Source organism: Cupressus sempervirens, chromosome 11 (assembly GCF_028749045.1).
Source record: "Cupressus sempervirens isolate cs-2001-9-10 chromosome 11, ASM2874904v1, whole genome shotgun sequence".
NCBI classification, from domain to species: domain Eukaryota; kingdom Viridiplantae; phylum Streptophyta; class Pinopsida; order Cupressales; family Cupressaceae; genus Cupressus; species Cupressus sempervirens.
Genome location: NC_143128.1, coordinates 86867909 through 86880982, shown reverse-complemented (window position 1 = coordinate 86880982; position 13074 = coordinate 86867909). Strand labels below are relative to the sequence as shown.

The following is a 13074-nucleotide window of genomic DNA, read 5'->3' as shown; positions in this document are numbered from 1 at the left end:
ATTTTCGTTTCATTTTTCAATTAAAAAAATCTTAATTTATTTAGTTTTTAATTACTAATATGTTCTAGAATTTCTAATTACTAAATTATATTCCATTTAAATGATTAGAAATAGATTTTGTAATCATATTATACCTAATTCAATTATATTATACTTGATTAAATTAAGTTTATTAAACTTATTTTCTTAATCAAATTAATAATGAATATTAACCATTACCAACACTTGTTTATTTATTTAATTAAATAAAAATATAATTTTTTTTTACTAATATATCTATTTTATGTTCAATTTTGACTAATATTTTTCTAACTGTTATAGATTCCTATTTATTTATTCTAAATGTTAAATATAATGCATCATGACAATTACATATAAAACATACTAATTTTTTTTTTCAATTTTATTATTATTCTCCATCATAAAATATACATTCTTAAAAATGTTTTGTATTTTCTGATTTTTATTAAAAATTGATCAATGAGGACTCATGTCTCTCTCCCTAGTCAATTTATAAGAGGGACATAGTAATTAGTCAATGGACCCTTGATCTACTAGTGAAGTTAATGGCTCACAAAGAGCCACGAGGATCAAGTCTTAGTGAGTCCAAAGCTCGAAAACATCATAAGACATGCATGGGCCCGTTTTAGATACCTAACATTTATTTATGGATTACCTCCATAAAATAGTAATTACCAATTGGATTAGTTAACCTCTTTTACCAATCTACCCGTTATTTGTTTGTATAACGTCAAGTGTACTCCTTACAAAAATTACTCTGTTGTTTTGGATCTCTCTCACTACTAGGACCCGCTAAAGAATCCAAGATTCTAGATTTTCTTACGACGAAGCCATGTTAAAATACCTCAAACCCATTCCATCTCCGTGATCCTATTGTGGCAGCGCAGCATTCGAAAATTGAGGTATGTTGAGAGCCCTGTTTTGGATTTTCTTTCAGATTTTTTGTTCTAATTTCAGCTGTAAAACTCTTGGGCAAAAGTTTATTAGGAATATGAACTGGATATCAATTAGGGTTCTGCAAGCAAAACCAGTTTTTTGGGTTTGTTGGAGAGTGGGTTTGTTTGCTTGAGTCGGTATTATGATTCTGGGCTCGCATCAAAAGTTGTCTGGATTTGCAATTAAGCTGATTACGAGATAGGTGCAGCGAGTAAGGATTGAATTGAGTATTTTCAGTTAAGAGAAAAGAGTTCTAGAGTTTCTGGGAAGGGGTTGTTATGGATTGATTATTTTGCAGGACAAGAAACATTTGTGTATTTCTTGAATGCGGTGTAAAGAATTTGAGCTTCCGTAGTCCATTAAGTGTTTGAGAACTTAGTACATTAGGTGTTTGAAAACTAAGTGAAAGAAAATCTGTGTGGAGAGCATGGCAATCAAAGTTCGGAGTCTCCTTGTGTTTTAAATTCGGAATGAGGTTACCTATTGGCAATTGGGTTATCTAAGAAAACTTATTAGTAGGGATATTTTCTGGATAGCTGCCATGGTCATGCAGTAAAGCAAACAAACCATGAAACAATACAAGTAATCAGGGTCCTCTAAGATCACGATTGAAGTTTTAAATTCCCTCATGCAATTGGGTAGCTCTAAACTCCAGCAGACATGTGGTCTAAGGAATCTAGGGTACATTCCGTTCCTAACATATACAGAATCAGGTACAGGTTATGGTATAAGGTTCATGGGTTACAATTGAGTGACTTTACACCTCTCACAGATTTCACATGACAAATTCACCATTGTGTTGTACATTTGAGCGTAGCCCATGTTTATAGTTTTAAAAATGGGCTTCATGGCCTACATTGGTCAATGATCTCAAAGAACAGATTTCATTTTCAGCTTCCCCTCATTAGATTACAACATATGCATTTGATCTTATATCTTTGCATTAAGATCTCACAGAATGGATTTCATCGTTGTATTTTCTTTCATAAAGTTTCAAGTTGCATGTTTCATCTTCGACTTGAGTCATGAAATTCCATGTTACACTTCCTCTGTAACATCTCATCCTTTTTAAATTGAACTTTCACTCTTTGGTAATTTAGCTTTGTATTATAAATTAATCCTGAAATGTATTCAACTTTTTAAGTTTATTTCTTTATTACAAATGCCCATTTTATGCCTTTTCTGGTCTAAAATATTATAGCATCACTCTTTTAACAGCTAGTCATATTAATAAGGCAGGCTATCAGTCTATTGGGTACAGAGTTTTTAATATCTTAAAGGATGGATTAATGTTTGGGTAGTGTCAATACAAGATTAACATAGAGGTGGAGGAAAAAGACAGTTATATTGGTGCCATTATTATTTTAGAAATTTATTTTCTAAGTGTAATACCTCAAAATTGGCACATTGCCATATTAACCAATTCTGGTCCATTCGATTATTCCTAAGTCCTATTTTACTAGACAATTATAATTCTGATAATCTCTACTCGACCTAAGTGTCAAATGCAGAACATCATTAATCTTATTAATCACTTTAATTAATTCTTGAATATTCATTAAATTTGCTAAATTAACCTTTTAATTGAATTAATTTAATTATAAGTGTTCATACTTTAATTAAATTAACTCACCCCTTTAGCTAACGTATAAAGGAATTAAATATATTTGATTTAATAAGATATTTCCTCTTTTTAATTAATGAATTTAATTATTCAATTAATTAAAGTTTATCCATTTATGAGGTCATATTCTATATTATTAAATTAAATCTTCTCTCCAAATCTTCTCTTTAGTTCAGAAATGGAAACTCTGGTGAACTAAAATCAGAAAAGGGATTAAATCAGTTAACTCCTTATTCCACTCCAAATTAAATCAGTTAACTCCTTATTCCACTCCAAATTAAATCAGATAACTCCTTATTCCACTCCAAATTAAATTAGTTAACTCCTTATTCCGCTCCAAATTAAATCAGTTAACTCCTTTTTACACTCAATAGCAACCAGTTAACTTCCTTTTCTTAAGGAATTTTCCATTATGATTGAGTCTCACCTTCAATCTGGATTGTCCATTCTGATTAATCTCGACCATTGATCACCTCTTGGATTCTTATTAAGAAGTTCTCCATTCCTCATTACAGAGGTTGATTTGAATTTGCATCGAACTTATGTTGGAATATCTACTCATTTTCTCTTGCATTCTTAGCCTAATATTTTCTTATATCAATCTCATATAGTTTAACGATGCATGCATTTGGATTAATTGTTCTTTCTAATACTTAGAATAATCTTGCATACATTTAGATTAATTCATTCTGAGAGCAAAGGAAAAATCCTTCTAGTTAGAAGGGAACAGGTCGAACTGTTGGATTATTAGGTTGAATAATCTCATATTCATTCCAATATGATCTTTCAGATAATGACTGTGTTGAAGGTGTGTGAGGAATTGAGGCCCACATTTCACATATACACTAAGTAGTATAATATATTTTATTTTAGGCAGATGCCATGGAATTATTAGGGCAGACAGATTGTCATAAGTAGGCAGTTCATAGAGAGGACTAAAAGTTGTCCCACAAGACATTCTAAATCAAAGAACAAGAATAAACAAAATGTTACCCTGAAATTCTGAGAGCCGATTTTCAGAAAATGCTTAGAGAATTCTTGCAGTAAAACAATATTCATGAAATTTTTTCTAGATGGTAGTTACTTGTTGTAAATTTTAGTTAGGTTTTTATTATTTTAGTTGTGGGTGCAGAGTTCCTAAAAACTTTTGTTTTACATGGGACCGTATGTTCTGCAAAATTGCTTCAATTTTATCTCAACATTACCTGTTGAAAAATTACACTGCTTCTTGTGGTTCCATTGGGCAGATATGCAATAGCTTGTCTCGGCATTGTTTAGTTCTTGTGAAATATTAAGCCTTCTTGGAAGGGATTTTTCAATTTTACACTTCAAAATTTTCAATATTAAAACAATATTATTATTTATACGATTATCTTGGGGTTCTCTCATAGTAGAATTAATTTTGAAATAAGAATGATTTATTCAATCCTATATTTGTAGTAGTTGTGAGATGAAGGGGAGTTATAACCCATTACATCCTCCAAAAAGCATTGCTAATGGTGAATAGGCTAGAATGTAAAAAGCTCAGAACAGTGGACTTCATTCATTCCTCTCTCTATTAATAAATTCTTAGAGTTATTTATGTTTTAAGTGGACTCCCTTGCATTGTAATTACTACCTACGCTTTGAGATGAATGAATTTCAGACAGTTCGAATCCCACGAAATCAAAATTCCAGTGATAACATTTTTGGGTTTCTTTTGGAGATCTGGCAAACAAGATGGGAAATACTGTATGTTTGCTGATGATACAAGATGATGTTTGTTACTGAATTATAAGGTTCGTCATTGGATGATAAAATGCACATGGGTTAAACCCGACAAAATTAAAATTCTAGCTGTAAATATTTTAGGTTTTCTTTTGGAGATGTTATAGCATATAGGCTGAAGAGAAATAAAATATTGTATGTTTGTTGATGATACAAGTGCTGGATCTTATTGTTCCTTGCAGATAAGAGGTGTGATACTGGATTTTCCAAAGAAGACTCAAATTCCCCAAAGCAAGTACAGGACATTGATTCGCTTTCTGTAGTGACTGGACCTCCTTCTGTTGTTTGCGGAAGTCTGAAATTTCAAACATTAGTACGACACATTTCTACAATTATTTGAAGAGACAAGAGTGAACAATCCTAAAGAAGATAAATTTACTGATTACACAGATTTTTTGACTTGATGGCATTTACTTTGGTCATTTCCATACCATTCATCATTCTAGCTATTATCATGTGTGTATGCTGCTACTTCCTAGGTAAAGCAAGGGGCCGACAGGACATTCGCACACAACCACAAGTATTTGGTGTGCCAGCTGCTCCTCCTGGTGTTACGCCTCCAGGTCCTTCACCTCCCGGTTCTCCTAAGCAGGACAAATCACTGAATGTCTGAGATGTCTATCGTACAAAAGTAGTAACTTTTTGTTTATTCACTGATCTGGTATTATTCTTTTCTATTCTTTGTTTATACCTCATCTTAAAGGGAGGAGGATCTATTGTAACTTCTTTTTCTTGGGACTAGTTGGAAGAATTTTCCACTGTATAGGTTGCAGCAGATTAGTTGATTAGGTTTTGGAAGATTTTACTCTGTCTAGAATGCAATCAGTATTCATAGTAAGATGTAAAAACTGGCATTGACCTCAATAAATTCAAATCTAGCTCATTTATATCTGTTTTGGTTTCAGAGGCTTTGATGTCTATATCAGGTTGATTTGTGTTCTGCGGTTTGTTTTGTAGGGTCCTCCCCTGACTATGTTTGTTTCATGTTGATACATTTTGGTTTTTTCTTTTTACATCTATGCTTACTTTAGCTTCCTTTGATTCTTACTATGCCTTGTTTGTCTTGCCACCTGAAACTACAGAAATTCTTAACTGAGGTGGTTCAATTCTGTACGAACCAAATTACTAATACAAGCATACACTATGTTCTTTGCTTTTGCAAATTGATATTTTTCAGTGTTAACAGTTGACCACCACTGTAATACATATTTGCATAAGCATTTATACTTTCCAAGTCTTTCCCTCAAGATTACAGATATAGTCCACTCATGCACAGATCATATTGTAATACTTTCACCCAATTATAATCTTTTGTACACTCTGATTCTTGGACATAGTCTATGCCTAGGAGAAAAAATTCAAAACTTACGGTTGTTACTAGTGTCAAAAGAACTCCATAACCTGTAAAGTAGAGGTCATTTTGCATATATTTACTAAGTTGCCGGTTCGGATTCTGGTTCGAGATTTGGATTTGAAATTCTATCAATTTTTTTTGGGTTGGGTTCGGATTCGTTTTGGGTTCGTTTGTACAAGAATATATATATATATATATATATATATATATATATATATACATATAATCTCTGTGTGTGTGTGTGTGTGTGTGTGTGCGTGCGTGCAGCAAATAAGTTCATGCACCACTAAGCCAATTATAAAGCAACATAGCAAAACACACCACCATATCATTGCTTCAGTTCGAAAACAATAATGTCAACATTAATAATCAGCCATCGTGATTAAATATCAATGATTTGTTAAAAAAATTATAATTGAGATGGGCTTCTTTCTGTTTGGTCCTTTCTGAGTCTCATGTATACCTTTTAGGTCTGCAGTAGAGCAATGGGCTCTGATATTAATTTATTATTTATTATTTTGACGCTCCAGTATATTGTTTAGGTTTGGAGCAAAAATGTTTTACCATTGACATTGACCCTATGCTCCACCTTGCTATGGTTTCTTCTGTAGCTTTATACTGGTGAATCAGAATTTATCTCAAAAGGAGAATAACTTAATAAGCAGTTGACAAGTCATCATACCCCTTGTGGGCACAGTTCACAAATTTCCCTATTTGGTCCTATTGAACATCTACAGAACAACTCTATTTATCTTAGCAGCAGAACTAAATTATCCTTGTTTGTTTGCCAGAAATGCTCTGGAGTAGGGATACTATCTTTGGGTAATTCTTTTACCTTTTTCTAATATCATTTTGGCTGTTAGCATAGCCAGTGAGCCACCTCATTCCTCGCTGCATACTGCTGTGAGTTTGCTGGTTCATTCGTAAACTTGTCCTACTACATAGTGCATGATGGGTGGCAGTTTGTTCTTAATACTAGGGCATAATGGATGGCAGTTCGTTCCTAATACTGGGCCTGAACAAGAGACCTCACCCATGAAGTCAAACATTGCTCCCATGAAGATGAGAATCAATTCTCTCTTCAATTAGAAGTGACTAATCCTTCCCATACTCTGCATTCAATTAATGCATTCTCAAGTGTGTTCATTCCCCTTAGTTCAGCTTCTCTAACAGCAAGAATACAAGGAAAAACTTTCATGAAAAGAGAAAAGGAGGAATTAGTAAGATCCTTCTAGCCCAATATGAGTTGAAGGAAATTGTTGCATCAGTACAAAATAAAGGTTTATCTACACTAAGGACTCCATGCTATTGGCATACCTGTTATTCTAACCATCAAAGCACCTTATTACAATGTGCAGTTGTGAATTATCAATTTTTTTTTTGTATGAAGATTTAAGACAACCATTACCACGGCATAATTTATATACATTAAGGACTAGCCATGCTCTTGTTATGCCTGTTACTAAATTGTCAAACCACCTTACTTGTTATGCCTGTTATTATAATTGTCAATCCACCTTATTATCAGAATCTGTACAATAAAAGGTCATGACCTCTTTTTAGATTTAGAACAAGTGGTGATCAGCTTGTGCTAGATGAATGATCTTCATATGTTTTGGGTCAGATGTTGCAGTCACCAATTTGGTCATTTTGTATGAAGATTTAAGACAACCTTTACAATGATATAATAAGAATTTGTATGGTAAAGATCATAAGGTTGATCAGCTTGTGCTAGATAAATGATCTTCATATGTTTTGGGTCAGACTGTTGTAGATAAATGACTCTCAAATGCCAAAATGTCTGTAGGAAAACTTAAATGTTCGAACATGCCTAACAAAAACTATCTCGGAGATATATCATTTAAAAATTTGCAATGGAGTAACACTTAGTTTTTACAGGTTATCAGCATGAGCTTTAGCTAACAGTATTAACTACTAATTATAGATTAAAACAGGAACATTCTATTCAGATATACAGATTGCATTGTTCAAATTTCAAATCTTAAAGCTCAGTCGATTTAATGCTCCTTAGAATCTTGTAGACTAGCAGAGTCATGCTTCATGGCATTCGTTCGATCCTTGCATGTTTCCTATCCTTTCTATCTTTGGCTGAAGATGAGTTCAATTAGGATTGTGACTTTCCGTAGTTGTTACCTTCAGTTCGTAGGAGAAATAGTCATCCTCAGGGTTAGTGAGCACTGACCGGTGTTCATAGCAGATTAAAAGATGTAATTAGCTCATTCTCTTGGGATTTGTGTACAAAAGTGCAGCCTTGATAGAATTTGGGAGATCCATTTAGTGCGTGATAAATGGTAAATTCTGCTAGATTTTCTTCTTGACTAAGTGCAATTGTTATATTCTGACTTAAATGTATGTTGAGATCAGAGGTTGCTACCCTCAGGCAAGAGCTACTTGATTTTGTGTAATTCTCTTTATAGTTAGATTGTTAATTTTAGCATTAGATAAATTTTTCATTGCTTTGATACATTATTTGTTCCTAGTGTTCTTTAGTTAAATAGATACAATTTGTGGAAAATATCGGTAGTGTACAATTATGCTTAAAGTTACAGTAGAGTCATAATATTGCACCACCTGCAGCACTATTGTTTAGCATTGCTCGTGCTTTGGTTGATTGCTTGAATTTAGGTAGTTCCTTTTACACAACTGACTGTCAGCTTAGGAAGTCATTGGTTGCATGTATAGTGTCAGCATCAACCATCCAAATAGATACATCCTTGATTAGTAATTAAACTATTTTCTCTAAGATAGTAGATTACTTAATATGGGATCTACTGGTTTGTCAAGCGTGTGCATTGAATTGTCTGCATCAACCTATTATAATTAGGAGTTAAGTCATATACAATGTACTAATGTATCTCTTAACATTTTCTAACAATGCTAACTTAGGGCCTTTGACTTATTGTCCTTGTTAGATCTTCACATTGGCTATCATGCAAAAGTATTGAAGAGTGCTGTTACATTGCACAAGATGCATTTATCAGATGTAAAGGTAATTGCCATTTTAGTTTTTATAACATTTTTCAAATAGTTTATGATTGCACTAAAGTACTGTTATATGAAATGAAAGTGACATCGTAGGAATATTTTATCTATAATTCTCTAATTAGGGAATGAAGTTCCTTATAATGATTCAAGTCATCATCGAATAACCTAGTTTAATAGCAATAATTCTAAATAAATTCTATTCTACATTTGGTAGCCTTTTGGTGATGTACTATTATACATATAAAGTAAGGCATCACAAGGAATATACTAAGTGTGTTTTTGGTACCCTTAACACCTACTGAAGTTATTCCAATTCTAATGGCTACACATCATAACTTGTGTGCATGTAGTATACCCATATGGAATCATTTAATTCAAACCGTCAATAACTCAATTGTAGAAATAACTTCAGGATTAAAGTGCTAAGACTATAGCTTTTATTCATTAAATTCATAGAAACATTAAAAAATATAGAGTACAATTATTGTTTGAACTACATGGTTTATGCCTTATTCCGAATCACATCAGGACATAGACATTTAACACAAACCGAAGTGGAGGGTTTGTGAAAACATGGCTTTAACACTAGATCTAGATCTATCTCTGGTATAGATGATGGGAGAGACGTGGTTTTATGACAGCCTCCAAAGGTACCACCCTTGGCATTGTCAAGCCAGGCCCTTCATTCATGTCCATAACTTGTCCGGGTGGAATAGACCACTCAAAGCTATGTAAGAAAGTTGCGAGAGTGAGTTGCACCATATGCATTGCCAACACAGCACCAGGACATCCTCTTCTCCCTGCCCCAAATGGAATTATCTCTGAGTCATCAGGTTTCATTTGTATGTTGTTTACGTCTATATCCCTCTCCATAAAATGCTCGGGTATGAACTCTAGTGGTCTGTCCCACAATTTTGGGTCCCTATGAATTGCCCATACATTTACAAACATCATTGTTCCTGCAGGAATATGATAGCCTCCCACAGTGCAATCCTCAATAGATTCATGTACTGAAAGCAAAGGTGCTGATGGATGGAGGCGCATGGTCTCTCTCACTACTGATTGCAAGTATTTTAACTGGGGTATGTCTGACTCCACCACTCTGTCAGACCCAACTTTAGAATCAAGTTCCTCTTGTACCTTCCTCATTGCATGTGGATTTTCTAATAACATTGACAATGTCCACTCCATGGCAACCATGGCAACTGAAAGTGTATCAGAACCTGCACTAAACATAATCTGCAAATGTACAAGCGTTAGTAACAAGGATAAGGTATAAAATGTGTCAGAGCCTGTGCTAAGCATAATCTGCAAAGGTAAAAGCACTAATAACAAGGGGTAGAATCAAAATTGCTAAGAAAGGGCGAAGTGCAGACACTTACCGCGGTAGTTTCCTTGATGAATTCATCTTTATCAGGAATGGAATCACCATTCTGGTCTGCCTGAGCGATGAGAACATCAACAAAGTCTTCCATCTCTCCCCCATGTTTTGGTCCTTTCTCCTTATGCTTCTCCAATATCGTCTGCATATACAAGTCCAAATGTGATTGTACCTTGATCATTGCCCTCTCATACCCTTGCAAATCAAGCCACTTCAACCAGGGAATATAATCCCCAATATTCACACACCCATGATACACAAATGACTGCTCTATCGCCTTGGAAATAATCTCCTCCGAGACCCCCGACTCCTCTCCAAAATATTTCTCATTAATGATCATAGACATGAGTGTCTTGAAGTTCAAGAAGGAGAAGAACCTCTTCATATTAACAGTATTCTGCAGCTGAGCCTGCTCAAACAGAGAAGCAACTGCTTTGTGAAGTTGTTGGGATCTCTTGGGAGCAAAAGACTGGATTCTCTTGGGAGAGAGAAGCTCAAGAACACAAATTCTTCAAGCGATTCTCCAGTAGGGGCCATATGGAGCCCAAGCAACCATAGAATAATTGTACCCCAAATGTTTTCCTTGTGAAAGCTGAGGCTTAGATCCCAAAGCCTTGTCATTCACTGTGAAACACTCTCTTGCTAATTCTGCAGAGCTTATGATCAAAACAGGGTGGCTACCAAAGTTGACATGCATAACTGGCCCATAGCGTTTAGCAAAGTGAGGCCAAGATCTGGTGAATCGGCCTTTTACTGTCTAGCAGAATATGAAAGTGGCCAATTAGAGGAAGACCACTTGGACCTGGAGGGAGCCGGTTCTTGTTTTCAGAACTTGCAAGGCTTTTTAGTAGAAAAAGAGCAACATAAATTGTAGCAACTCCTGCCACATTAAGAGGCCATGTCATTGTTAGCTCCATCTCAAACCTCTTTTGCTTTCTGAATGCCATTGTAAGTATAACTGTATGACTATATATAGTGAAACTCTTGTCAGAAAGTACAGAAAGACTGCGGGAGAATATATATATTTTATAGGACAGTAAAGAAAGACTGCGTGAAATTGATAGATGGGCATAAAAGCACGTTCCTGACTGAAGTTTTCCTCTAATTGTAATGTAATATTCCAAATCGTCAGACCTCGACCAATTCCATTGGCGTCAGAGGCGTCAGTGCCGGACTGAAGTTTTCTTCCAATTTAAAATTGACTTCGATCACTTGCACGGGCGGAATTAAGAGATGTCAATTATGTACAAATGTGAATAAATTAATGAAACTGTGGAATCAATTAACTGAGGAATTCCATGTGAATGAATGAATGCGAAAGAAAGGATTCGGTTGCGCTCTCTATAACCGACAGAACGCGGGGAGATTCTGCTTAGACAGCCAACCTTTTCTATAACGACAGAACTGCGAGGAAAGGTTTGAATAGCTTTTAAAGCATGCCTTTTAAGGAGTACATTTGGTTTGACCGCTTAAATATTATATATTAAGATTTAATTTAGGTTAAAACTGTTAAATGGTTAAAATTGATTTATTTTTATCAAGCTTAATTTTTTTCTTTTAAATTTAAGTTAAAAGTATTAAATAGTCAAAATTGACTTACTTTTATTTAAGTTCAATTTTTTAAGTTCAATTTTTTCCACAATGTGATGTTTAAGAGTGGTCCACTTTTTTGTCTTTTTCTATTTCAATATTATGAAGAGAGTTGACTACCCTTAGACATCATTGGAAATATGAAATTAAAACATTGTTTTTAATTGATATATAATTGTAAAGGGTATTTTGTTGTAGAATTGTTATACAAAATGATATTAGCATTGAACATAATTAAATGGCCACATTTCAAAAAGATGCATGTCATTGTAGGCAAAAGTTCTACTAATAACAACTAACAAAAATTCCTTGTAGTAAGATGAGTGTGAGCAAGAGCGGGTCTAGGGTTTCTCTTGGGGAATGAGACTTTGGGGAAGACTCAGGGGAGGATGGTGCTCCTGATTGTTCTAGAGTGTTTCATGTAGTCTTCTCCAAAAATGTTTGGTTGATGCTTGTCGTTCACCATTCCATATGGGTGCATTGCAGGGAAATTATTGTTGACTTGGAGGTCAGCACCTCCTTCGGGGTTCGCGATATGGCTTAACTACCTCTCATGGATCTAGGTACATATGGGGTTTGTGACGTTCGTTGATAGCTCGAGCTTTTGGCGCAACAACAAACATACCAACAATTATTGGTTGTTCCAAGGGCTTGAGAGCTAGGAACATGGTGATGATGTTTTAGTGGAAGCGCTTTATTTCTTAGCAGATTTGTCTGTCTTTGAAATCTATGTTAATGTTTTTTCACAACTTTCATGCTTTGTGTTTGTTGTAATTTGTGCTTTTTTCGAGCACTCCTGGTCTTTTATCATCAAGGAAGGGGAGTTTTTTTTGTTATGGTAGTCAATGATGCTAATGGGGAGGACCCTCTTTTCCTTCGGGTTTTGTGTTTGTTTCTAGCGATTGATAGAGGAATCATGAAGGATGTTAGGGTTGCTAGAGCCTCTACAACTTCTAAAGGAGGTTTTGTTGCTAATGACATTGTTGACATTTTTGGCTACCATTTCATGACTCTGTCTTCATGGATTTTTGTGTTGTGTTTGTTTCTAGTGATGATAAGAGGAAATAGGAAGGATGTTAGTGTTGCGAGGGTCTCTGCACCTTCTAAATGTGGATCTATTGGTGAAGATGTTATTGACATTTATGGCTCCCCTTTTAGGGATTTATCCTTTTGGGCTTATATTCTACATTTGTCTCTAGCGACGATAAGAGGAAACATGATGGATGTAAGGTTTGCTAGATTTTCTGCAACTTTTGAAGGTGGATATTGCTAACAATTTTGGCTCTGCCCTCTTGGCTTTTTTTTGTTTGCATCAGTCTACCAGTGCCAACAGGGACCTTGTGCTTGTACACTTCTTTGGGCTTACCTACAAGATTTTTTTTTTTTTTTTTTTCC

General features: G+C 34.7%; 2 long non-coding RNA genes and 1 pseudogene across 3 annotated transcripts; 2 read left to right on the top strand and 1 right to left on the bottom strand.

Annotated features, from left to right (window-relative positions):
* Positions 1–762: 762 nt before the first annotated feature.
* On the top strand, positions 763–5239 carry LOC149528352 (uncharacterized). Its single transcript, XR_016358753.1, has 2 exons — positions 763–923; positions 4531–5239. It is a non-coding gene; the product is annotated as an uncharacterized LOC149528352 (long non-coding RNA).
* A 2875-nt stretch (positions 5240–8114) lies between these two features.
* On the top strand, positions 8115–12865 carry LOC149528350 (uncharacterized). The gene is made up of 2 exons (XR_016358752.1): positions 8115–8712; positions 12166–12865. It is a non-coding gene; the product is annotated as an uncharacterized LOC149528350 (long non-coding RNA).
* Positions 9115–11214, bottom strand: LOC149528351 (cytochrome P450 81Q32-like; annotated as a pseudogene). The gene is made up of 2 exons (XR_016358751.1): positions 10091–11214; positions 9115–9947 (listed from the first exon to the last, which is right to left on the bottom strand). The product of XR_016358751.1 is annotated as a cytochrome P450 81Q32-like (transcript).
* Positions 12866–13074: the final 209 nt, after the last annotated feature.